The 26,546-nt window shown below is 54.0% G+C and overlaps 1 protein-coding gene across 1 annotated transcript in view; it reads right to left on the bottom strand.

The window, feature by feature from the left end:
* Nucleotides 1–26,546, bottom strand: part of GDPD5 (glycerophosphodiester phosphodiesterase domain containing 5) — an 86,604-nt gene that overhangs the window by 48,340 nt on the left and 11,718 nt on the right. The window contains exon 2 of the mRNA XM_042905252.1: nt 4,570–4,653. The gene's annotated coding sequence lies outside the window, so the exon portion shown is untranslated. The remainder of the gene's footprint in view (nt 1–4,569; nt 4,654–26,546) is intronic.

Genomic DNA, 26,546 nt, shown 5'->3' with positions numbered 1-26,546 from the left:
GTCTGAGGGGAAGAACCCCTTCCCTTCCCAGGACTAATGCTGGGAGCCCTGAGCATGCCCCTGCCTAGAACAGTCAAGATGAGGTTGAGAGCTGCAGGAAGGCCTGAGACAAGGTTAGAGGCCTAGTCATCCTGAGCCCCAGGCCAGGGCTCTGCCCCTGCCCAGGTGCCTTCACCATCTTTGACAGAGACCAAGGTACAGCAATGACCCCAACATTCCCTTGGAGTAAAACCCAAGGCATAAAAGGCACAGGGCTATGAGGACTCTTCCCCATAGTGCTCAGGAAACATGGCCTTGGAGGTAGACCAGGACCTCCCTGGGGTTCCTCCTCACTGCCTTGTCATCCCCTGCTTCCAGTGCAGGTGTGCCCGTGAAACAGACTTAGCTCTGGGCCCCTCTGCCTATCTTCAAGGCCTAGAAAACTCCTCTTGGTCTCAACTCAGCAGCCCCTCCTCCGGGAAACTTTCCCTGCCTGGGTCAGGGTCTCTTCTGGGTCCCATGACTCCTGTGCCTCCGCGGTTCCCAGCACGGATCACTGAAGGCTGGCTTCTTGGAGAGGGTGGATCTAAGAGGAATTCAGAAATAAGGAAGGATTTGTGGCACAAAGTGGGGGAGGCAGGGGCTCTAGGTAGGGGACAGCACAAGGAAAGCCTGGTGACAGGGAGGCATGAGCAGGGCCTCTCTCAGAGCTGAGGGCACCCCCAGGTCCCAGCCAGCAGGTGAAGCCCATGTGGGTTCCATGATGGTGAGGCTGTTGCCAAAAGGAGACTCCTCATCCTCTGGGAGCCCAGGAGCAGCAGGGCACCTCCAGGAAGCTCACCAAACAAGCAAACCCAAACCCATGAGACAAATCCTTGGCCCCAGGGCTGGGGCTGGCAGTGGGGGGACAGGGCTGATAATGGAATCAGCCAATCCCAGACCCTACCCCACTGCCCTGAGGCGCAGCTTTCTGCATTTGGCTTCTGAGGAGTGCTCCCACATTTACCACCTTCCCGTCCCTGAGCCTCGTCAGATGGCTAGAATGGAGAGATCTGGCTGCCACCATCTCACTGTGTGGCCTTAGGCAAGTCAGTCCACTTCTGTGGGCCTCACGGAAAGCTCTAGATTTAACGAAACCAACAGAGAAGGTAGCCAGATGTAGGGAAGGAAGGAAGTCTGTCAAGGAGGCAGCTGCCAGTGGGGAGAGGCTGGGAGAGGTGCCAGGAGGGAGGCCTCGGAGGTGAAAAGACGAGGCAGGCCAGCAGCCCCAGTCCCCCGTCATGCCTGCTGGTTCTTTGGGGAACAGCTGCTCAGTGGCCAAGGCCGGAGCTCTGCAGGAGCCCTCAAAAGATCAATCAGGCCATAATTAGGGTCGTTATTAATCTCTTTCCACAATGGTGCCAGGCAGCCTGTTTATCCAACACTTCCGTGCCAGGAGACCTCTGATTTCCCTTCCCCTCTGAGCAGGCCAAGCTGGACTATATTTCAGGCAGACTTGCTCCCAACCCTGGCGGTGGCTTCCCTAGTTCTCCCGCCCCTTTTGCCCCCTGCCCCCCCCCCCCCCCCCCCGCAGAAAGTTCTCCCTGCTCCTCCCTTGAGAAGGGATGGCTTCCTTGGAACGGAGGCCTCTGGGAGGACTTATTCCCTACCTAAAGCTCTTGAGGTCACTCAGTGAATGTTTAAGCCTCTGCTCAGTACCAGGCACTGCTGGGAGCCAAGCAGGATTCACAGAGAATCGGACACGAACCTTCCTTTCAAGGAGACAACCACACTGCAGCAACAGCAGCTGGGATTACGGCCACGTGCAGTGTTTTCTAGTGCCCAGGAGCCTCCATGCATATCAGCTCATGGAAGCATCTGGCTGATTCCAGAGGTAAGTACCAGATCCCTGTTTTATGGGTGAGGAGGGGAGGCTAGCAGAGGTCAGGATAGGTCTCCTGAGCTGCGCCTGCCGTTAATGCCCTAGGGGGACAGACCTGCATGTCTGAGGTATGTCTGGGGCTACAGGATTGGACAGGAGTCAGGAATGGACCCTGCCCAGGGGACCTGGCTTCTCTTGGCCTAGGAAGGACCTCTCTTTCCCAAGTCAGGGGTATGAGCATGGGCTGAGTAGTCACCAAGAGTGTGACCTTGCCTTGCCTGGGATACAGAGCTTAGCATCTCAAAACTCAAAATCTCTCGTTACAGACTCTCTAAACCGGGGTCTCAGAATCACCTCAGTCAAGACTCCTATGGTCAAGGAGTCCTGGCGCAATCCAACAGGGATCTAAGAACTATCCTTGGATTTCAGGCTATCCAAGTCCTCAATGTCGCGGCACCAGGGAAGATCTGCAGTCATTCCATCCGGCCTCCCTTCCCATGCAGAAATCCCCTGTACAGTTAGTTCCTAGGGGTGGTTCCCCAGCGGAGTGGCCTGTGTAGGCTTGCATACCCCCCCGCCCCCCCCCCCCCCCCCCGTGACAGCCCCCTCCCTCCCTGGAGGGCTGAGTGCTTCCGTCTTTAAGCTGCCGGGACCCCTATCACCCCCCTCCCCCACTGGCACGGACAGGTTCTCCCTGGAGCAGGCAGAGTGAGCAAATATTCTCAGGGTTTCCGGCAGGGCCTCAAGGGTCAGCCTGGGGGCCTGGTGGGGTTGGCTTTCACTATTCTCTCACCTCGGTTGACACCCCAGCCTCCCAGGAGCCCAGTGATTCAGTCACAGGGACCAGGCTGGCTTTTTCCGATGCCTCTCCCTGGGTCCCCGGGAAGGAGGAGCCACCCAAAAAGGAGGAAAAGGAGAAAGCTGAGTCTGGCAGAGACTTGCACTGAGCAAACTCGTCCCTGCCGGGTTTTTACCCCCGGAGGGAACAGAGAGCAATGATTTATTTTATTTATTTATGTAAAATAGCAGAGTTATCATACAAACAGGCTTCCCAAGCAGGCCCTTGGGGAGGGGAAGAAAAGCAAGGCCTACCATTTAAGGAATCTTTCTCTTGCTTCCCTCCCCTTACACCTACCTGTCTAGCCTTACCTCCCCCTGCCCCTCCTCACACCATTCTGCTCCAGGCACACCACATTATCCGGCCTCCCCACCTCCACGCCTTTGCTCATGCTGGGCCCTCTGCCAGGAAAGCTCTCCCCACCACCCCAATTCAAATCCTATCCACCTTAACAAATGGACCCTGTGCAAAGCCTGGTCTGATCCCCCTCGCCCCAGAAGCCCACTGCCTCCTCTTTTTGTGTTCCCGTCATCTGGCAGAGCTCTCGAGACATGATCACAGGCCTCCGTGCCCGGTAATTATCTGCTTCCGTAGCTGCCTTGCCCACCAGACTGAGAGCTTCCCCAGGCAGAGATTTTTAATCCGTTTGGCCAAGTTTTTCTGAAGACCCTGCACCAGGCGACGGGGACACAAGACACCCCAGGCCCCATCCCTGCTAGAGGAGTCACTTTGCAGGGGACCTGTGCCTCTGCACTGGGCCTGGCACCAAGCAGGCACCTGTTTATTTGTGAGTCAGAAAAGCTGCTTACACGTGCAGTGGAAGGAAAGGAGATCACAGCCTCTTAAACCATGCGACTGCAGAGCCACTTCTGAGCCCGATCCCGGTTCTGCTCCTGAATAATAATTAGCCTTTCCCAATTTACAGAAAAAAAAGTGACTATAAAAAAAGTCTCCATTAAGCATTTTCTCCCACAATTTTTGCTTAACCCCTTGATATCTGTTTGCACATATCTGTTCCGGGTCTAGTATAAGGTGACCTCAGAATTAGCACAGAATACTGATTTCCTCACTGTCCCTTCATCTCTCTTCACTGTGGTGTCCTGTGAAAAACAGAAGCCCCTCTACTTCTAGGCACGTCTGAGAACCTGGGGCCTAACCTTTTCTTCCCTCCTCTCAAATTTCTTGGTCTCCATCCGGTAACCAAAGAAAACTGGATTTACTAGAATGCTGAGGAAGAAAGTCACAGGAATTTGCTGGCCTGGCACACCTTGAAGGTTCATGCCAATTCCATGATTCAAGACCTCTAATTCCACCATTTGCTCTTCATTCCTTTGGCTGAAGCATTACCTTCACCAGGATTATCTTTGAAAATACATATCTCCTCTGGGAATGGGAGCTCTTTAAACCCCCAAATTGGATGTCAAGGAAACTTCGTTTAATACATGGTTCTAGAGGCAGTAAATCACAGGGATTGAGAATGTGCAACGAGAGTCAGTCTGCCTGGGTTTGAAACCCAGTTCTACCACCTACTAATTGGTATGATACCACTATACCTCAGTCTCCTTATCCATAAAGTGGGGATAATAGCACCCACCTCATGGGCTGTTGAGGGGATTAAATGAGCTAATACATGTCAGGTGCTTAGACAAGTATCCAGTACACTGGAATAAGTTGTCTAAGAATACTCTAGTTCTTTACTCGCCCATCAAATGGGACAACAATCCCTGTCCCCCTTGATTGGCTTTTTTGTTCTTTGGTTTTTGTAAATTGCAAGGTGCTGTCTCCCTAGGAGAGGTAGATACTGTTTTAGAAGCCAGAGCACTGCTCTCTGTGGCTAGTCCCTACCTCCTTTCTCCCCCCACCCCCCACCCTTCCTTTCTGTTTTTTTTACCTGGAAGAAGGTAGCAGTGGCTGTGAGCAGGGCTCTTGAGGATGTCCTGTCCACGGAGGTGGTGTTGTCACTTCCTTGGGACAGCTGAGGGGACAAGGGGACAAACCCAGTCAGATCACTCATCGGTCCACCCTACCTTCTCCTCTCCCACCTGACCCTTAGCCAGTCCCCATGCCGTGCCCACCCCATGCTGGGTGTGCGGCCCAGGGATGGGTCACGCCTTGTCCCTGCCCAGGGAAGCTGCTAAACCGGCGGGTGGTCCAGCTATGGGCCACCAGACACCCCACAAGCAATCCTACCTCCACACATGCTGCCCACAGACCAGCCCCAACCCCAAACACAGGACAACCAGTACCCTGAACCACTCTTGCCCGCTCCAGAACCCACGTACATGCAATCCAAGTTCCAGCCACTCTGGGGAGAAATTGGGGCTGCGTGTGGCTCCTGGGGGAGCAGAGGCCCTTTCGTGCTGCCCAGAGACCTGCTCCTCTGGAGGTAGCCGCCAAACCAGCTGCTCTTCTAATGCAGCCGATGGGGGAGGGCGGTGGGCTGGAGGCGGGATCTGGGGCACCGCAATTATGTGGCTAACTTCTGACTCATGTACTGGCTCCCCTACCACCAGCTCCTACAGCCGGCAGGGCAGCCCTCCTGCCCAGGAACTGGGAGGAGAGTTGGTTCCGACAGGCCTTGGAGAGAAACGGAGAAGGGACACAGCTCTGGGGCAGCACTGCGGGCTTGCAAGATGCTGCCGCATTGCCCACTGGGGCAGAGCGAGGCTGGCAGGGCCGGGAGCTGGCCTGGCCTTCCCAGAGAGTTGTAGACAGAGCCAGGGCTGGGACCCGGGCCTCTTGGTGCCCTGCAGCCCCAGGACAGGGGTGGCTCAAGCCCATGCCAACATGAGAACTCTCCAACCCGATCAGGCCCTGGAGCCACACCCCAGCAAGAAACACACAGCCAAGCTCGGCCTCAGACCGGAGGGGGACAGAACTGGACTCAGAAACAGCTTAGAGAGGACATCCGGCTACTGAGAGACCCCCGGGGCACCCTAACCCTGCCTCCCTCTACCTGCAGTCCCCAGGTTTCTCACCATGCTCTGAACGCACTGCACTTTACAGTTTACAAAACATACTTATTTCCTTCGCCTCCCATTCATTATGACCCTAAGTGATGGGTGGAATATAAACACTCTCAATAAAAACATTCTCAAACTTCAGTGTGCAAACAAATCACCTGGAGACCCTGTTAAAACAGTCCGACACAGTAGGTCTACAAGGGGGCCTGAGATCCTTCATTTCTGACCAGCTCCCAGGTGATGCTGGGGCTCAGGTCCAAGGACCACAGTTTGAGTAGCAAGCACATAGTGGTTAACAGCATGGGCACTGGGGTCAAACTGTCCACATCAGAATCTTGGTTCTTACTGTGTAACCTCGGGCAAGTTACTTAACCTCTCTGTGCCTCAATCTCCGTATTATAAAATAGTTACAATGACAACAATAATAGTAAATCTGACTCACAGGGTTGATGTGGGGATTAAATTACGTAAAATGCCTGAAAGTGAATATTATTTCGAAATTTAAAATGAAGGCTCTGAGACGTGGGTGCAGCCAGCAAGGTAGCAGAGCCAGAATTCAACCCCAAATCTCTTCGCATAAATCCTGAGATACCAAGTTACCACAAAAGGTCACAGCCAGCGAGCCCTCCCCCAGGCATGCATATTGAGGCCCAGAGAAGGATAGGGAGCTGACAAGTTCATGAGAAAGTTGGTGTCAGAAATTCAAGTTCATGACTCCCGGCCTCATGTTCTTTCCACTTAACTGTCCTTCTGCACTGAAGAGAAAGTGTCGCAAATTCTCCCTGAGGGCTCCGCCCCCCGTCTCTGCTTCAGCGGCGACATAGGCAGTGGCTACCCTGGAAGCCAGATGTGGGAAGGGCGGGACGTGGAGGCTGCCCCCTTGCCCACCGTGGCCAGGGTTCAGGTCCCCCTGCTCCCTCAGAGTCCTGCCCACCAGGCCGGGTGAGAACCGTCTGACATCCTCCTTCCTTTTCCATCTCCTACCTCTAATCTGTGGCACTGCTTGGTCTCAGGGTCACCCAGCTGGGGTCGCAGGCAGAAGGTGATGTGGCCTGGGCCTATCTCCACCCCCACGCTGGCTTCCCAGCACGAGACCAGTGGGAGCCTGTGAGTCACTTGAAGGAAGTGTTTGGCCCCAAACGGGAAGTGGCTCTTCAAGCTGAAAAGGGCCCTGAGGCAGGTGGCTGGGTGGCAGAGCCCCAAAAGCCAATTGGGATACAGTAATACCTATTCAAATTTTACCTGAAACTCAAACGTGGCGTCCATCCTCTACTGTGAAACCTACCAGGGGCTTTCCTGCTGTGTGACCTTAGGTACACCAGTGCACTTCTCTGAGCCTTGATTCCCTCGTCTGTAGGATCTGGGGCTGCATCACAAGACTGACTATGGCCTGGCATTCCACAATGAAATGAAGGGTTGGAGGAAGTGAATACAGGTTTTAAATAAATGAGTAAACGCACACACAAGTGAAATGAATGAGTGAACGCAGACACAGAGGTTTAGACACCAGCCATGGCACAAGCTCCATCATTTATCTCTCGTTAAACTGTACGATAGAGATCTCACTGGTGAGATCTCATCCCATCCCCTGAATCACCCTTAGGCGTAGGGCAGAAAGGCCACTGCCCTGAGCACCACACATCACAGACACATGCTCACAAATGAACATAGTAGAGAACATACAGGAGCCCCCACCACAGGACATCCGTGGGACCCGGGAGCCTCATCCGCTCCCCTAACACCACTCAGGTTCCGCTGAAACCCTTCTCCATTTCTTGGCGTGAAGAACAAAAGATGATTCTGTCCAGATAAAGGTCTGTGGGTTGCGTTGTTGTGGATGAGGGAGGGGGACACTAGGAGTGGTGGTGGAGGAGGGGACTAAGTAGCAGGAAACATTCCAGAGGCAAATTAAACTTGTCAAATCCTTTCAGACAGCGACTAGCCATAGCTTCTTGCATAACAAAGTGTCTTTCCCAGTAATGCTGAGCAACATTTTCTTTTTATTTGGCTTTTCTCCCTGTTCCAATCTGTGGTTCTAAAAGTACTCATGAATTAGTGCGGTATCCACAATAAATACACAAGGCAGCTGAAGAACATCTTTCAGCATCTAAGAATTCATATTACTCAAATTAATGTAACATGAAGTGTGATGCTAATCCTTCACACTGGCAACCACATGGACACCTGGGACTGTGAATAGGCTCACAGTTACAAATGTTCAAAAATGTGGATATTTCATCTCTAAATAATTTTACTTTAAAATCTGATATTCGTTAATTACAACGTATATAGTTCTTAAAAAAATTTTTTTTATTAACATCTATTTTTTGAGAGTCAGAGAGAGACAGGGCACCAGCAGGGGAGGTGCAGAGAGAGGGAGACACAGAATCCGAAGCAGGCTCCAGGCTCTGAGCTGTCAGCAGAGAGCCCGACACGGGGCTTGAACCCACGAACCGTGAGATCACGACCTGAGCCAAAGTCAGTCGCCCAACCGACTGAGCCACCCAGGCGCCCCACAATGTATATAGTTTTAATATCCATAGATAATTTCAAGGAATGAAAACAAGTTTTGAGGATGTAAGTTCTCCTTTCTTTACATTTACTTTAATTTACGTTTTTGATGGAAATATATTCTATACACTTGAAATATAATCGCATTTTATTTTCGATCCTTCAGATGATTACCATCAATATCCAATTTTTAAATGATGTGAAAATCTTGATTACAACAATACAACTACAGTGATCTTGTAAAAATGAAGACAATATATTTTACAAAATAATAAGTAGCAATGCATCCGAACATCACCAACAAAGCCCCCAGGTGTGTACTAATAACTACATTCACTCTCCTTTGCTATTCAGTCACTCTCAGTTGTATAAAACCTTTATGTGTATATTTCAGTTTGTATTATGAAGATATATCTGTCAAGATGAGAAAATCAAATTATTTCATTGAGCAGTTTCTGAGTTGTGGTATCACCTTCAAATATCTGACAAAGTATATGGGCCTCCATTTGCATTTTTCCCCCCGGGCCCAGCAAACTCTGCCCCGGGCCTGCCTGTCCACTCCCCGCCCACCAGCTCTCACTTCTGTGGGGCCCAGGCCGCCTGCCCTGGTCACTTCACCTGAGCATCTGCTGGGCTGCCAGCCAGCCCTGTCTTCCCTGGAGTCTGCCTTTTAGAAAGCGCTGTACCCATGAAAGGTCCTCATGCTTAGATGTGGGCCTTATTTCTAGAGCCGACTGGGGTTCCTTCAAGGACAGTGACCGTGACTTGACTAGCATCTCCCTCAGACCTGCTGCTCCTTAAAGTCCCTTACCTTCCAGCACCATCTGGGAAGGGACCCGGCCCAGGGGGCCTAGAAGTGTCTGGCCCCTGGCCATCAGGCTGAGCGGATGGACCCAGTGACCTCTGGTCCCCACAACTGGTTTTCTCCTTTGCACCCCTTCTCAGTCCACCTCTACCCATGCCCGCCTTCGGCCCACTTACTCCGCACCTACTGGTCACACTGATCCCCTTGGACTAAAGCCACCAGAATGCACGCTCCTGAGAAACCTCCACCTTCCCGGCCCACCACCCTTCCTAGCATCTTTCACAGAGCGCTTCCAGAGAGCAGGAGCCAGGTTCCGGAGGGGGACAGGGTAGGGGAGAGTAGGAGACTAAGCCAGGAGACCTGGGCTCTGAGCCTGGCTTGGCCACTGGCCGGCAGGTCAGCCTCCTCTCTAGGCTCAGGTCTTCGTTCCTCAAATGGGTTATAGCCACCAGCCCAGATTCCCCGTGGGAGGATTGGGGGAGCCCAGCAGACAGGGAGAACCGATGTGATAGGACCTAACGCCATCCGTCTCGTGTTTCCCACTGGCCTGGCGCATGCCGGTCCATCTACCGCAGCACCGTCGACCACATGCGGAGGGCCAGCCGAAGCCTTGAAAGGGACAGAGAGTCTGTCCACTCTCTCCTTTGTCTCCCTCAGCCTCCCATTGCACCTGCACTCTGCAGACGGCAGAACAGCTCAAGGGCTCTGGGTCCCTTGTTCGAGGGCACAGCTATGTGAATGGCAGAGCCAGGATTCATACTCGGACTCCCAAGCCAGTCTACACAACCATAAATCCAGTCACCAGCACACAGTCCCTGAGCTCTTCTGTGTGCCAGGAGAGGCTCCGAGCCCTGGTGGGGGAGCCCGCTGTCTAATGGTATAGAGAAAGGCACCGAGTGCCCTCTGAACAAAGGAGGCATGAGCTGGGGGTGGGGTGCAGGGGGGCCTTGTTGGCAGATCAGCGCTTTCTCCTAGCCTCACCCCAACCTAGTCCAGCACTGGATCCACTGGAGGCAGCAACGAATAGCCACGACTGAACAAGCTTGTTTCCTCTGCATCCACCACCCCAGCCAGCCGCTCCCTGCCCGCTCCTTGGAAGGAAGGGTAGGCAGGGAGGAGCCCAGGCCTTGGGATACGTGTGCTAGACATTAAGCCTGGGGAAAGCAGGACCTCATCCATCTTTCCACAGTACGTCCATAAATGGTTGTCAGAGGAACTAGTGATAAACAGCGCGCACTGACCACTGGGGTCCCTACCTCAGTCCATCCTGTTCATTAAGGACTTAGTGCAGGTTCCAAATCAGACAGGGCTGGGAGCCAGAGCAGAGCTGATAAATGGTAAGGTGCTTCCCTAACCAGCCAGGGGGCAGGGAGCAATTCCTGGCCCTGTCACCTCCACCCTTTTGCTGTGTGATCTCGGGCAAGTCACTTTGCCTCTCTGGGTATCAAACAGGGATTAACACCATGTTGAAACCACCAGACCTGAGGTGGGTGGATACAACACTTTGGTGAGAAACATGGGTCACTGAGGCTCAGAGAGGGGAGCTGACTTGGCCAAGGTCACACAGCAGGCACAAGAGTCTGAACTAGGACCCAGGCCTGTCATGCTCTACAGCACTGGACTCCCAAAGGCCTTAGCAGGGAGGCCAGATTTTGAGTGACATCCCTTGTGATATCACAGGGGTGGGAGAAGGGTTGGGGCAGATTCTATCTGGGCTACCCCAGGAGGACACCACCAGTTAAAGTCATCATTGTCAGAGTCCTGAGAGCATAACTCCTGCTTGTTTGTTTCTGGGACATGCTGACCAACATGAGTTCCAGAAGCAATCCTTGAACACCTGGGCTTTGCCCATAGACATGGTGGGCGGGGGGGGGGGGGGGGGGGGGGGGGGGGGTGCCGTGGGCCAAGAAGAAAAGTCAAATTCAATTCAGGTGGGGATGGGCCCCAAGGGCCTTGATTTCCTCTGTGGTGCTCAATGCTTCCAAGGCCCTGATCTAACCACAGCCCCTGGGCCCTCTGCCATGTCCTGCTCTTCACAGATGCCCCCTAGGCTGTGCAGGCAGGGCTGGAGATGCAAGTGGCTCAGAGGCAGACTTCTCCAGAAGGGTCTACAGCAAGGCAACCTGGCGAAGGTGGAAAGGCTGCATGAAGCCGAGTCATCAGGGAGAACCTTGGGGGCTGGGGCCACGTCTGCCAGCTGAGGAGCTCTGTGAGTTTCTATTTCTGGAAGCTGAGAGAGCGTGAGCCAGCACCTGGGCCTGGGGGAACAGTGGAAGCACAAGGAAGGTTCTGCCTCTTGGTGGTCCCTCCCAGCAGCCAGCATCTGTGGAGGTGTGTGGGTGGACTGCCCTGAGGCTGTTGGAATCCCTTTGCCTGCGGTCATGGCTGGTCCCCAGGGCCCCCTTTTACCGGTGACCACCTGGGTAAAGGTCTAAGTTCTCTAGCATCCTTGCCCTCGGTCAGCTTTGGCCTCATGTCCCCAGAGCTTGCTTCTCCTCCTCTTTCTGATTCTACTTTCCCTATTACTTTAGCAGCTTGTTTTCTGGAAAACTTCCTAATAAATCACTCTCATGTGAACCCTTGTCTCAGGGTCTGCTTCGAGATCGCCCCACCTCAGACAGCTATGAGGTCAGTGCCATTAATTTTCCCATTTCAGAGACAAGGAAACTGAGGCTGAGACTCGGAGTTGTTCAAGCTCCCCCATGTGGCAAGCAGCAGAACGAACTTGACTTGAGGTGGGCTCCCTGAGGAAAGCCTGGGCCGGCATCATCTGAGCCTATGTACATCCCTCCCACACTCTACCCTCCTGGCCATCTGAGCTAACTTACGTTTTTTCCTTTTTTCTTTTTTTTATTAGAAGGAAAGCAGGAGAATCTGCAGATGATCCAAGGGGGATGACTAAGTCCTCAGATTCTTCTCGTTGGCTCAGATCCTGTTTTGGTCAATCCTTGTGAATCAGGGCGGGTCTGACATTCTGGGAATGCAGGGAGACTTCAAACCAACTTCATGAAAACAAGTTGTAAAAACACTGGCCGCCACTCAAAGCGGCCGGCTGATCAGCTTGGCTCCGCAGAGCAGGGTTGAACAAGTTCACCAGAAGGGAACGCACAGCAGGAGAGACTTCGGCTAGACCCAGAGGAAGAACTTCCCAGTAATTGGGAAGAAAGGGAGTGCTAGCTGGAAAGGGGGGGAGGGGGACAGACTGGGTGAGACTCGGGCTTGTTCAGGGAAGGAGCCAGCCCAGAAGGGGAGCAGGGCTAGATGTCTGTGAACACCTGCTCCAGTTCAGCAGACAGCCACCCCCTAACCCGAGGGAGCTGGGCGTGGCCTCCTTAGAAGCCTGAGGATCCGTGCCCTGACCTTCCCAGGCTTTTCTTGTTTGAAGCAGCTATGAAGCCACCCCTAGAGCCCTGCAGACCCAAAACCACCGGAGGCCAACTCCACCCAGCCCTGAGCTTCAACCACTGACTTGCAACCTGCTTTAGGAGGATGCTCTGAGTTTGTGGGGCTTCTGCCTCCTAGGATGTCAAAAGTCTCTGCATGTAAGGTCCTCCTACTCCCAGGGTGGCCAGATACACTGGAGCCTGGCAGAGCTCAGGGCAGGACTGAGGGCTGCCACCATGCCACCTCCTCCTCCCCTGCTCTGCACAACCATCCCTCCAGGAAAATCTGCCCCTTCCAGGCGCCCTCCCCCGGGCCCCAGCAGAGAACCAGTACAGGTGTCCACAGCAGCCTCACCCTGCTCCTCCTCCCTCGGCACCTCCTCTGGGCTGGCTCCTTGCAGGCGGCAAAGAATAGGCCCTGAGTCTCACTCGGTCTGTCCCCCTCCACCCCAGCCCAGCTAGCACACCCCTTATTTCCTTCCTTCTCATCCAAATCTCTGAAAGAGTTGTCTACACTCACGTCTCCACTGCCTCCCTCCCACCTGCTGCTAAACCCACAGCCTTGTGCTCCCGCCAAGTTCAACCATGACCTCCACATGAGTGAGCCCACCGTGCAGCTCTCATTCTTCCCTGACACTATGGGCCTCACCCTCCTTCCGGAAACCTTCTGGACCCTGGCATCCAGGACACCACTTGCTCTGGTTTCCCTCATTGCCTCCAGGTCCCCCTCTCTGCCCAGAGCCTCGTGCTGCACTTTCTCCTACGCCCTTTGTCCTCCTTTGCCCTTCACACTCTCCTTGTGCAAGATCACCTAGCACCACTGTCTCTGCCTGGACCATGCTCAAGTCTGGAGTATCCAGGGACCCCTGGTCATCCCGGCCTGGACACCCCAACAGGAACCTCACACCCCAGTGGCGCAATGATGACTCATCACATTCCCCCAAACCTGCTCCACCCCTGTGCTTTATCTCAAGGCACCTCCATTCTCCAGTCTTCCAGGCCCGGCAGATGAGAATCACCCTTCCCATCCATCTTTCTCAAGCCCCCAGGCCCACCTGGCATCTGTTCTCCACCTCCCCTCCCCTCCCACCAAATAGCCCTGCAGTCTTGGCTCAAACTCCTTCCACAGGAAGACTTCCTTGACTCTCCTGGTAGACTTGGGCATGCCTTTTCCTGTTTCCATGGGCCCTGCACAGCCCGGTTCAGCAGCCATGCTCGTGTTCAGCTGCACACTGATGCCCCTGGCTGGCTCCAAGAGTAGAGGTGGTGCCTGATTTGATTCTGGGTCCAAGTTCTGCACAGAGGAGCCCCTGGCAGAGGCTTTCCAGATCTGCGGAACTTGTCTTTCTGCTGAATTTGCCCCACTGGTGAGATCTGGACCTCCCCTCAGCCCACACACCTGCCAGAGCAACGGCTGTCTCTACTCCACCCCTCCTCAGGGCTTAAAACACATGAGCACTTGGCCCCTTGTCAACACATTCTAACCTGTCTGCCATTTATAAGGAGAGACCCCATGGGGCCTGCAGGAAACCAAGGGCCCCCTCTCATACATGTGCTAGCACATGCACAAACACACAGAGGCAGACATACACAAACTTAGACCACATATTCACAGGCAGACCCAGGCAATACACATGGACACGTGAATACACACAGGCTCACGGAGGCACACGCAGGTGTAGACAGGCCCATAGCTGTAGCACTCTGGAAGCAGTGTGGTCTTGGGCTTCTGCTTCCCTCACGGACACCATGGGTGCCAGGAGTCAAGGTCAGCTTGGCTGGAGCTCAGGGTTGTCTCTCACAGCTGCATGCAGGGCAGGGGCTGGGGCGGGAGGAGACAGCAACCGTACTTGCTCTGCTGTTTCGACCCTTCCTTCCCTCTCAGTTTCCATAAACTCTTCCTCTGGGAAGCCCTCCCTCTCAGTGCTAGGTGGGGAGGTTGCCCCCGAAGGGGATCCTGCCTGGATCCCACCCCAATCTTTCCCTTGGGCCCCTTCTCACGTGTAAGGGAAGGGCTGGACCGGCCCCGTTACAAGCCCAGAGCTTTTAGGGTCAAGACCAAGTCCCTTTTCCCAGCGCTAGTCCAGCCTTGCCCCCACATAGCAGCTCAAATCCCTCTCCCGAGTAATCCTTGGCGGTTCCCTTTCCCAGATGCAGCACCAGCATCAGAGATTATCGCTCAGCACCGGAGGGCCCATCTAATCCTCAGGACAGCCCTGCTGGGGTTGGTGCGCTCCTGCTCCTTTTACAGGTGAGAGACAAGGTGACTTTCCCAGGACCACATAACTGCTAAAGAGCCCCTTCTTCTCTTTCCTTGAAATCAGGTTCCCGACCTCCAAATCCACGACCTCCCTCAGGAGGGAGCACTGGCCTTAGAGAGTGGCTGGGGGGAGGCTTCGGGGGTGGAGGGTGGAGGATCTCGTAGGGAGGAGCCCTGCACCCGAAGAGCACCTGTTCCTGTCAAACTGAATCAGAGGCAGCCCTCAGTGCCACTGCACCTGCTGCAGCCATGTGGCCAGCTTGAGGCTGGATCCTTTGCTAACTTGCTGTGGCATTTGGAGCAAGTCACTGGGACTCAGTTTCCCAATCTGTAATGTGAGCGGGGTGGACACTACAACCCCCGGGATCTGTTCCATTTGGACCCTGTGAAGCTGCACACTAGGCAGGGGTGTTGGAAGGGGAGACCACGAGGGTGGCGGGGGGGGGGGGGGTGCGTCCCCCGCAGATGGGGCTGAGGCATGAGGAGGAGGCCATTGAGAGTTCTCTGGCCCTGCCAGCTTCCCTAGGGTTGTCTGCTAGGCTCTTCCAGACCCCTCTGCCAAGGCAGGCACCCTCCCACCCTTCCATCTCCCCTTGCAGCAGAGAAAAATTGCAAAGTGTCCAATATACTAGAAGGGGAGAAAAGGCAAGTGAGTGTGGTTATGCTCGTCACATGCAAAACTGATGCAAACGCCCTGGGCAAACACGCGGGCACGAGTCCCATCATTCCTGCCCTCTCCCTATACCCCCTAAGTCCAGTACCTCCCCCAGTTCTGCTGGTCACACCTCAGAAGCGGCTCCCTCATTAGGGTACTCCAGCCCTTCATATCTCTGCCTGAGAAACAGCCAAGAACTCCCTGGGAGCCACAGGATCAAATCCCATCCGCAAAACTTTTCTCAGCCTGGCCTCCATCCACTCTCCCAGCCCCCCTCCCCCACTTCACCTCAGGGGAGCCCCTGCCACCAGGAGCTAAGTCCAGGCCTCAGGAACTTTACGCTCCACACCTTTACACAGCTCGTTCCCTTTGCACAGAGGGCCCTCCCACTTGCCCCTGCATGTTGAATTCCTAGAGATCCCTCAATACCCAAATGAGAAATGCTACAGTTCATCGAATTGGCTTCCGCATTGGGAATCAGGTCTTAAAATCAGCACATCATGAGTAAATTGCATACGGTCACCCCTGACTATATATAGCTATCGCTTATATACAATGCCTAGTCACCGTTCTAGACAGCTCCCGTGTTTTGACTTACCTAACTCTCACAACTGTGGCAGACTGTATTTTCAGAGACAACTGCAGTAGTAGCTTTCACCCCACATGCGCCTCCTACAATGTTCCTAGAGAGAGGTAGGGTTTAGGCTACCCCCACTTGAATCTGGGGGGTGCTTGGGAGTAATGGCAGAAGTGACCCTATGAGACTCCCAAGGCCAGTTCATCGAATGTGATGCAGCTTCTGTGGAGTTCACTGGGGTACCCCTGCTGGAGTGTTGGGCCACCATGCAGACAACCTGACTGCTCCGAGGCTCCCAGAGGAGCTCACAGATGGAAACGAAGCCCGGAAACTACATAAAGATCAAGAGAGGCCCAGCCAACCTCCAGCTGCCCCAGCTCCTCACTGTAGCCATCATCTGGCTTATAACCATGTCAGAAACACTGAGCCAGAACCACTCGGCTGAGCCCATTAAAAAATTTTTTTAATGTTATTTTTAAGAGAGAGAGACAGAGTGTGAGTAGGGGAGGGGCAGAGAGAGAGGGAGATACAGAATCCGAAGCAGGCTCCAGGCTCTGAGCTGTCAGCACAGAGCCCAACACGGGGCTCGAACTCACAAACCGTGAGATCATGACCTGAGCTGAAGTTGGACGCTTAACCGACTGAGCCACCCAGGTGCCCCTCAGCTGAGCCCATTTTAGATTGCCAAGCTATACAAACTGAGATAATAAAATGGTTGTTCTTATATAAAGTCACTGAATTGCAAGGCGATTTGTAATAACAGTCACTGGAACATCGTTCTCCCCACTTTAGGGAAAAAGTATCAGAGGCAGACAGGTTAAGCAATTTGGCCAAGATCACAGAGCAGAGTCAGGCAATTGGCAGAGGCAGGATTGGAACACAGGCAGTTTAGCCCCAGAATCCACACTATTTACTGCTACACCACACTAACTGCCTTCGAGGTCGGCTTGGTCTCCAGGCCCACAGCAGGCCTCGGGGAGTGTTTGCTGAATAGATGACTAAGGAAGGAATAAGCAAATGAACAGGTGAGTGAAAGCAGAGTGTGAGCTCCCAGGTGCAAGGCAGGACCTCAGACAAGCCTGAACCATGCAAAGGAGTCCGACACGAGCCCCTCATCGCTGGGGCAGTGCTGCTGTCCACAGCCCTGGGAGAGGAGGCCATCAGAGGAGCCCAGCTGATGCTACCTGCCTCTGGCCCTGTACAGAGGAGCCTGAGATGCTCATCTCCCTGCTCCCTGCCTCCCCCAGCCTTGCATGCCACAGGATTACACACAGGCCCCTGGAGAGCCAGTCCCACCTGAGGACCAGGCCTATGGATCCTGGAGACCACAGCAGGAAAGTTCCTGGGCCGGAAGGCTGGAGACCTTAGTTTAATCCTGCCATGGCCACTGTCTGATTGTGCAGACTTGGGCAAGTCTCTGCCCCTCTGTGGGCCCAGGTGCTCTCCTGCTCCACTGTTGTAAGATTCACCAGATGCTGAGCTGGCCTCATAGAAGGGGGTTAAGGTGGGCTTGGCATGTGGATCCCCTAAACCCCAAAAGGTATCTGTCCCAAGATGGAAAGTGCATGATGAGAATGAATCCCCCCACCCCTGCTTCACTGTCTTGCCGGGCATTTCTACACGCACAATTTCTAATCCCTGCAGCCCCCCTCCAGGCACAGCAGTAAGGGGCGAAGGACTCAGACCCACAGCTCAAGTGATGCTAGAAGCCAGGGTCCAAACCAGGCCGGCTCACCTCCCAAACCCCCACTCTTCATAGTAGCAAGAGGTGACACAACCCACATGTCCAGTGGCAAATGGATAAACGTGTGGTATGCATGCACCCTGTAATATTATTCAGCCGCTAAAAAGGGAAGGAAACCTTGTCCCATGCTACAACATGGACAAACCATAAGGACATTATGCCGAGTGAAATAAGCCACTTGCAAAAAGACAAACACAGTGTGATCTCACGTATATGAGGTATTTAGAGTAGTCAAATTCCTAGTGGGATGGAGGTTGCCAGGGGCTAGGGGCTGGGGGCTGGGGGCTGGGGGCTGGGGACTGGGGGGCGGGGGCAGAATGGAGAGTGGCAGTTTCCTGGGTATTTCAGTCTTGCTAGTTGAAAAGTTCTGGAGATCTGTTGTGCAACAACGTGAATAAAGTGAACACTACTAAGCTGTACCCTTAAAAGTTATTAAGACTCTGGGGCGCCTGGGTGGTTTAGCTGGTGAAGTGTCCAAGCCTTGATTTTGGTTCAGGTCATGATCTCACGGTTTATGGGTTTGAGCCCCATGTCGGGCTCTGCACTGGCAGCATGGAGCCTGCTTGGGATTCTCTCTCTCTCCTTCTCTGTCTGCCCCTCCCCTGCTCGCTCACTCTCTCTCTCTCTCAAAATAAACTTAAAAAAAAAATTATTAAGATGGTAAATTTTAAGTCATGTGTATTTTAGCACAGTTAAAAAAAAAATCCCCCACTCTTGGGGTAGAGAGGGAGGTTACAAGGGCTTTAGGGAGGGGAGTCCAGGCAGGCTCCACAGAAGTGGGGGGCTTTGAGTTGGGCAGGATTTGGGTAAGTGCAGATGGTTCTGGGGCACTACAGGCTCGCACCTTGGGCCCCTGCTTCCCTCCTTCTCTCCTACGACCTGGCTGACTCCGTCCCCCAGCCCACAACAGCCCTTCAGATCTGCACACCAAAGCAGTGCCCAAAGGGGAGCAGGCACTGGAAGAAAGAAGGGATTTCTTAAATACCTACTATGTGCTCCCAGCCCACTTGCTTCATGACCCCTATCCTTCTGGGACACGGTCTTCCCATCTGTACAACCGAAGGGTGACCCAGGATTCCTCCCAGTTCTCACACTGGCAATAATCTCTGAGGGGAGAGGGAGGTGGGAGGCACCAAGGACCTGCAGAGAGGGGGACCAGGACACTCACTGTTCAAAAGTCCAGGAATCTGGTGCTGTGGCCTCGTGATCCTGCCCCAAGCAGCTTCTGTCCACTTCACAGAAGGGGAATCTGAGCCCCAATGGGATCTGGTTTTGTTCCAACTCAACAAACAGGTGCCTGCACCTACTCTGTTTGTGACAGGATCACAATTCCTCTTCCCAATCCAGTCCTGGAGTAACATAAAGGAAAGCACAATTCGCGGCACCTGGGCGGCTCAGTCAGTTAAGCATCTGACTTCAGCTCAGACTATGGTCTCACAGTTCATGAGTTCGAGCCCCGCGACGGGGCTCTGTGCTGACAGCTCAGAGCCTGGAGCCTGCTTGGGATTCTGTGTCTCCGTTTCTCTCTGCCCCTTCCCTGCTTGTGCTCTGTCTCTCTTTCTCTCTCTCTCTCTCTCAAAAATAATCATTAAAATAAAAATGAAAAAAAAAAAAGTAAAGCACAATTCATTGCACCAAGACAAGTCCTCCATGCCTAGGGCTTTCTCCAGGAATTGAGACTCTCACCTCTCCCCCGACTCAGGAATCTTTTGCCCCCAGAAGGAACGAGGTGGGACAGTCCTTGGTTCCAATCTCAGCTCTGCCAAGTACTAGCTGGACATCATCCCTATGATGTCCATGAGGACACCTCCCAGCTGCACCCCTCTGAGGGTTGATGAGGCACAGGCACAAACACAGAGCCCAGCAGGGTCTGGCATACAGTAGGCACTCAGTAAATGGCCACCATCGACAGCTCTCTCCTTGAAGACAAAGCCATTTTCGTGGATCTGTTTGCTCCTCTCAGAGGCCAGTTTGTTTGTTTGAACACTTCCCAGAGAGCTTTTTCCCCCAGGAACACTGGGTGATGCTCCCTAGCCAGCCCCAGGGACGAGACGGAAGGAGCAATGAGCCTCACTGATGGAAAAAAAATCAAATCATCATCACGTGGAAACAAGAGAGAAGTCCTGGGGAAGCCCGTGGTGGCCCCAGCACCCTTCACCCACCTTCTCCCTCCTCCACCCAGGAGGACCCACAATGGCCCCAGATCCCGCTTAATAAGCCCCCTGGGCCAGGCTGGGAGGCCTGATGCGATCGGCTGCTACTTAAATCACACAAAGCCTTCTATTCTTAGCTGAGCAGGGGCCTAGTTCCTTGCCAGCTGCCGGTCAGCTCTGTCAGCCCCGTGGTGCAGGCCTGGGGGGTCAATCGTGACCACAAGGAGGTGTCAGGAGGCCCTTGACCTTCCCGAAGCCTGAGGCCTGTGTGAGGGGGCTGCAGAGCACAGCCCTGAGGCCGGAAAGGAAGGTGAGGCTGGGTTCTCTGCCCTGGGCCACTGGCCTGCACCCCGGGCCACCCTCCTGCAGAGCCCCCAAGCACCCACTATGTGTCACTCGTGCTTTTATTCCCCAGTAGAGTTTTATAGGGCATTTCTCACCGGAGTCTCACAACCCTGAGAGTTAGGTATCCATGACCTCCCTTTTATGGGGACGGGGAGACTGGGGACTCACCCTGGGCCACTGGCAAATATGCAGAATCACACCTCACACCCAGGGCTGCCTGGCTGCAGAGCGTCGCCTGTCCCAACAGGAAGGTCCACCACACCTGCTGACCCAGAAGCTCCTCTGCTGGGGTCATCGGTGTGAGAACACGTCTAAGCTGCACTGACCTTTTCAAGGAGCTGAAGAGAAGTTTTCTTTCTCCTGCTTAGACACCACATCATGCCTCCAAAGTCCTGATTTCTTTGCTCTGGGCTATAATTAGATCCTCCCTGAAAATCGGTGGCCTACTATGTGCCCGGCACCTTCCTGGATGTCCCACCTGCTGGGTGTTTTGATCTGACCTTACGGTAGCCTCGTGAGGTTGGCCTTGTCGTCAGCATTTTACAGACGAGGCCGTGTCACAGATCTAAGGTTGCAGGGCACTGCACGGAGCTGGACAGAAACCGGGGTATGTCAGGCCTTTTTAAGATGGGGGAGAACTGCTGCTTATGTTTACTGGCTCTTCTTTCAATAAACTGCTTATGTTTACGTTCCCGTTCCATGATATCCTTCCCCCTGCCGGCCCCCTCTGCCCTGCCCCCGTGCCAGCCCAAGCAGAGCCAGCATCTGTGATCCCTCTGGGTGCTGGCTGAGTCCAACTGTCTGCCGGGAGCCCCCCTGCTGGGGCCGGGACACCATCTGGGAGCCTCTCAGGAACAAGGGCATTGAGAGGGACCCTCAGAACTCTGGGAGAAGAGATGCTGGGCAGAGCCCAGTCCTGTCCCCCTGAGCCTCATCATGGGCACAGTGGCTGTGACCAAGGATTCTGCGTGACAAGGTGTAGACCCCCCAAGAGCAAGCAACTAAGCCCTGCTGAAATAAAGCAGCATCCACACCACCAGAGATCTGAGTCGTCCCGACTGACACGTCCTGGCACCAACTGGGAAGTGGAAGGGATGGGCGGGGGTGGGGGGAGGGTGACTGTCTTGTTCTGCCCACGGGCCCCAACCACTCCCCTCCCCACCAGCTACCCAAGGACACAGGCCTGTAGGTGGGCAGGCCCTGTTGGACCCCAGCCCTGTGAACAGGACAGGTAAGCTGGGGAGGGGGGAGTTCCTCACATGCGTTCCCCACCCTTCCCTAGAGACCAGGACCCAAAGCCCTGCAGGCGTCTGGGAAGCAGCTGGGGAGGGGGCGGTATCTGATCCAGCCCCCAGCAGACAGGACGGGCGGTGCTGTCTCTCCTCCTATTGGAATGCACGCAGACACTGGAGTGTAAACACAGCCCTGGCCTGCATGTGCTCCTTGTACATAATTCATGGGCTCCTATGGCTTTGGCCTGGATAAAATGTACTCAGCAGGAGAAACCTGCATGGAAAATGGTATGCGGGGCCCAGGGAGCACTTCCAGGAAAGGAATGAGTGGGCCAGAGGCCTGGGAGATTATAGTGGGCAAGTAAACGTTATTTACAAGACTGGTTTACACATGTGTGGGATAAGTTAGTTTCCTACACGCTTTCACAGACTACAGCTCATTGAATCTTCACAAAAGGTCAGTGTGGAAATTACTATGATTCCCATTTTACAGATGAGGAAACTGAGGCTCAGGGGTTAAGTAACTTATCCATTTTCCCAAAGAAGGAAGAAGCAGAACTTCCTACCCTGCACCAAACAGCTTCAGGTACACAACCCTCAACCATAGGCTGGCTCGACTCCCCTTACCCCCCAGTTACAGCCTGGAGCCTCAGAAGAGCCAGCAAGCAATGAGGACACAGAGGCACTTCATCCTGAGCCCAGTGCCCAACTGCTAAAGAAAGACAGCGAGGAGTGAATTCCAGCAGCAGAGCCAGCTTGACCTCTGCCCCGGCCAACGGGCTGCCCCCTGTCCAGGGAGCCACTGGCCCCTGCCCAGCTAGGGCAGCCCAGCGGACCTCGGGCTAGAGGGGAAATGCTCTGGGTCTTGCCCTACACACACATCAAGAATCCCTGAGAGTCCTTCAAGGCTGGAGGGGAAGTGCTAGGTGACCTTGACTGACATGAGCACGAGCCACTCAAGGTCCAGAGAGGGGGAACCACTTGTTCAAGGTCCCGCAGAAGAGTCTGGCCAGTCCACAAACTGGGCACCGCCAGGTGCCAGACACACTGGGATGAATGCGACATGGTCTGGCCCTCCAGATGCTCCCTGTCAGGTGGGCACATACTCTGCTGGTGTTTGGACCCTCATGATCTGCCTCAGGTAGCTTCTCCAGCCCCATCTCCAACAAACCGCCTTTCCTCCCTCTTCCCCCACCACCCTGGCTCCTTACAGCACCCCGAAGACGTAACCCACCCGTTGCCACCTTTATACCTTTGCTCAGGCTCCTGTCTTCCCAGGATGCTTGCCCACCCCCTCACCTCCCACTATAACCTCTGTGCTTCTTTGCAGAGCCTCACTCAAGATCCCCCAGCTGCCCTTGCCCACTCCCTCCCTCCTTGCCTCCTCTGAGCCTCCCCACACTCCTGACCTCCCTGACAACATCTGTTCACTATGCCCAGGGTAACTGTTCCTGGAACTGGCTCACTCACACCCCTCAGGACCTGGGACTAAAGCCCCCGACGAAATGAACTTCACACACCCACCCACCACAAAGACCCTGAACAGTTTAGAAGAACCACTTATTCCTTTTAAGGCTTGTATTTGTCTTTCTTTAAAAACCCTTCGTGGGCACGGGGAAATGAAATGGAAGGTTCTTAGTCAGACGCATCTTGGCATTTCCAAATGCTGGCTCTGTGCCTGGCACACAGTAGATGTCTGAGATATGGTCGCATGGTGGACGAAAGAATAAAAATATCTCCACCTTGCACTTCCTCCCGCTGCCTGAACCTCCGCCATTATTATCAATTCTGTCCTGGGGCTAAACCATGTTCCCTGTGATCCTCTTTCAAAATGCAAACAGCCGTGGGCAAGAAAGAAGCTCTAGCTGGAGGCTTCCGGTACAAAATGAGAAAGTACGGGTTTGCTGATCTGGCTCTTCCCAAAGTGTTCTCTCTAGGCTATTAGTCCCAGACCCTGCTTGGTGACAAAGGAGTTGCATGCTGAAGCAAGCCTGGGAATTGGGAAAGGCTGGCGGCGTACCGCACCACCTGTTGGGAGACTAATTTACATCAACACATTAAAAGCCCTGAGAAGTCCTGTTTCGATTTATGTGACCTAGCATGTCTCGAATTTGTATGCTCATGCGTCCCGGGACCCTTACCCTTGCCGGGAACTAGGGCTCCTCAGAGCAGTTTGGGAAGTGTGGACTGGATGGTGTGAGCAGGTCCACTGCAGGCCGAGGTATGCGCGCTGAAAGGGTGCTTGTGTCTGGCATACAGCCAAGGCCACATTTCCTCGTGCTGACCATTGTACAGAGGCACAGGTCTGGCCTAAGCCATCACCAGTGATCTTTTGTGACAGAAGCAGAAAATGAATGGGGCATCATACAGCTTACAGATGGAGGACAGAGGAGAGGGAACAGGTGACAGGCCAGGCTGGAGACCTGAGTTCCCATTGCAATTCTGTGCTCACTGCTGGCTACTGGGCAGGAGACCTCATCTTGCTGAGCTTTGCTTTAATCATCCACAGAACCGGGCTAAAGCCATTCTCAGGGCTGTTGTAAAGACTCGGTGTGGTAATGCACTCAGAGGCAGATCATAAACTGTAGGTCCCGTACTGGCATTTGCTATGTACACATCATTATTTCCCTGCGTGCACTGCCAGGAGGGTGTGGTCATGTCTTGACTGATCACAAGCCACTGCAGAAGTCCTCCATCAGGACGGACGGACGGACGGATGGATGGAATCCCTAGCAAGACCCAGAATCAACAATGGCTGTTGAATGACTGAATGAATGAACGAACGAACAAACCAATTCCAATAAGTTCGGTTGTCCCATTTCTTAGCCCCTACCCTAACTGGTAGAAGCCGTAAATCAGGAAAGACACATGGCGCGCGAGGGAAGAAAGGTGGTGGACTGCTGGAGGTAGCAGAATGAAGGTCAAGGTGAGAAGAGCCAGAAACCTGCAAAAGCAGACCCTACGGCAGTCAAGCAGGCGCAGCAGCCCAGGGTCACTCGGCTCAGGGCCAGCAGGGTTGAGTGCTCCCAGCACCACAGTGAGTGCTCGCAAGGCCCTTCCCGGAGAGGTTAACCATGTCGGCATTGTGCAGGGAAAGGAAGTGATCAATCCTTTTCACAAGGTTTCCAACCCAAACTATGAAAGGGTTGTTTTTAAAGGGGATGAGGGAGAAGGAAGCTTTAGGGACACAAGCCTTGGCTGCCTGGAAAAACACATTTTTACACAAACTTATCAACATAGTCATGCACAGGACAAACATTTTTAAAGTGCCCGCTGCGTGCCAGGCAAGTGCTGGTAGGCACTTGGGCGGGGGAGGGTATACTCAGGGCCTCATCAGACAGCAGCAGACAGCATCACACGTTGAAGACTGGATAAACGAGGTGTCGGGTCACTTGAGGACAGAAAGGGAAGTGCTGGAGGAAAAAGCCACACACAGGAAGTCTGGAGGACCAAGCTAGATCACCGTGTGACCTCAGGCAAATCACCTTCCTTCTCTGAGTCTCCATTTTCCCATCTATAAAGTGGGGCTGATGATAAATATCACGAAAACTACTATATTGCACCAGGCACTGGGCCAGTGGTCATAGACTTTATCTCACCCAGTGTGCACAGCCAGCAAGACAGCCGTTGCTATTTGTTGTGGGGAATGACTGTCCCTTCCACAGATAAGCAAACTGAGGCTCAGCTGGTTACTCACTTGCTCAAAGGCAGAGAGTTGGTGGGAGCTGGAATTTAAACCTGGGTTTGTCAGATTCCAGAGCTCACCCTCTCCTGCCCTCCCAGACGAGTCCCACGCTGCCTCTCACTGATTGCCATGAGGATTCAGTGACATTGTGGATATCAAAGTGCTTTATAAAGGTAAACTATTAGGTATCCAAAGCCAACAAGAAATGAGTCTTGATTCCTCTGTAAAACCAAACGCTGAAGTTCACAGGGGCATTCAGAACTCAGGGCTCCCGGGCTCCTAACCCCTCTGCCTCCTCCGTTCCTTGGCCAACTTCTTCCCAGAACCCCATCCCAGGCTGCAAACAGCCTTGCTCAGACCACCTGGCTCCCCTGCGCTCCACCCTGCCGAGGACCTAGAGGGCACATGAGGCCTAGAGGGCACATTCTGCCACGGGGGCCCCGCAGAATCAGGAGCTCCAGGCTCCTTCACCACTCCCCGCGGACAGGCTGGGGGGCCTCGGGGCCAGTCTCCTCATCTCTCTGAGCCTCGGGTTCCCCCTACACCATGAGGGATTAAAGCAGACTTCATGTGGGAAAAGATATTCTCCACAGTGGGACTCAAGAAACGTGACTGACCTTTAGCTGGGTGAGTGCAGCAGGGTGGGTAGGAAGAGATTCAGGCTCTCAGAATCCCCGAAGAGGAGGGTACTTACCCCATCCACCAGAAATCCCCCATCTAACCTTGAAATCACTGCCTGCCCTTGGGAGCCCTGGTCGGAGAGTGGACTCGGCTCTTACCACCACCGGCCACCAGCAGGACCCTAATCTGCTGGCTTCCCGGGTTGGCTGGGGCCCAGGTCGGGGAGAGGGAGGAAAATGGTCTTTAGGCAGAACCGCATACATCTTCACCGGAGAGAGCTGAGCCCCAGGCACAGACATCCTCACTGTGGCCCAGAGAGGCTGCTAACTGGCTTCAGGCCACACAGCAAGACAGGCCAAGTGGGTACCAGGACCCAGGCCTTCTAGGCCCAGCTCAGGGCTCTCTCCACTGCCCCAGAGTCATCCCTTTGGGAACATGGATTGAGCACAGAAAGGAAGAGTAGTGTGAACAGTCAGGATGATGCACCCACCCCCACTGCACGGTGGTCAGGAGGCGCTGGCCATTGACAGCTCGGCCCCCAAGCCACAGGGTGAAAACCAACACGCGGCCTCAGTGCAGGTACTGACGGGGCACATTTGTATAGAGCACGGACTCGGGCCTCTGCAGAGCCCTCAACAGGGAGGAGGTTCTAGTTACAGCACAATGGATCTCAGTTGAACACAAGAAAGAACTTCCTGAGGCAGCATTAAAAAGGGACAAAGACAGCAGGATGAGGATGACTGTGGAGTCTCCTCTAAAGCAGAAGATGCGATCTCGTCTGTCACGTCATTTTCGCTTCGAAACAGATCTGGAAGGGAAGTGCTACTGCCCTCATTTTACAGGTGAGCAACTGAGGCTCAGAGAGGTTAAGTGACCTGCCCAGTGTCTTCAAAGTTCTGGTCAAGAGAGGCAGAGCTGGGCTTCAAAGCCAGGA

Source organism: Panthera leo, chromosome D1 (genome assembly GCF_018350215.1).
Source record: "Panthera leo isolate Ple1 chromosome D1, P.leo_Ple1_pat1.1, whole genome shotgun sequence".
NCBI lineage: Eukaryota > Metazoa > Chordata > Mammalia > Carnivora > Felidae > Panthera > Panthera leo.
Note: the sequence above shows the minus strand (reverse complement) of the source record. Positions and strands in the feature narration are given on the sequence as shown.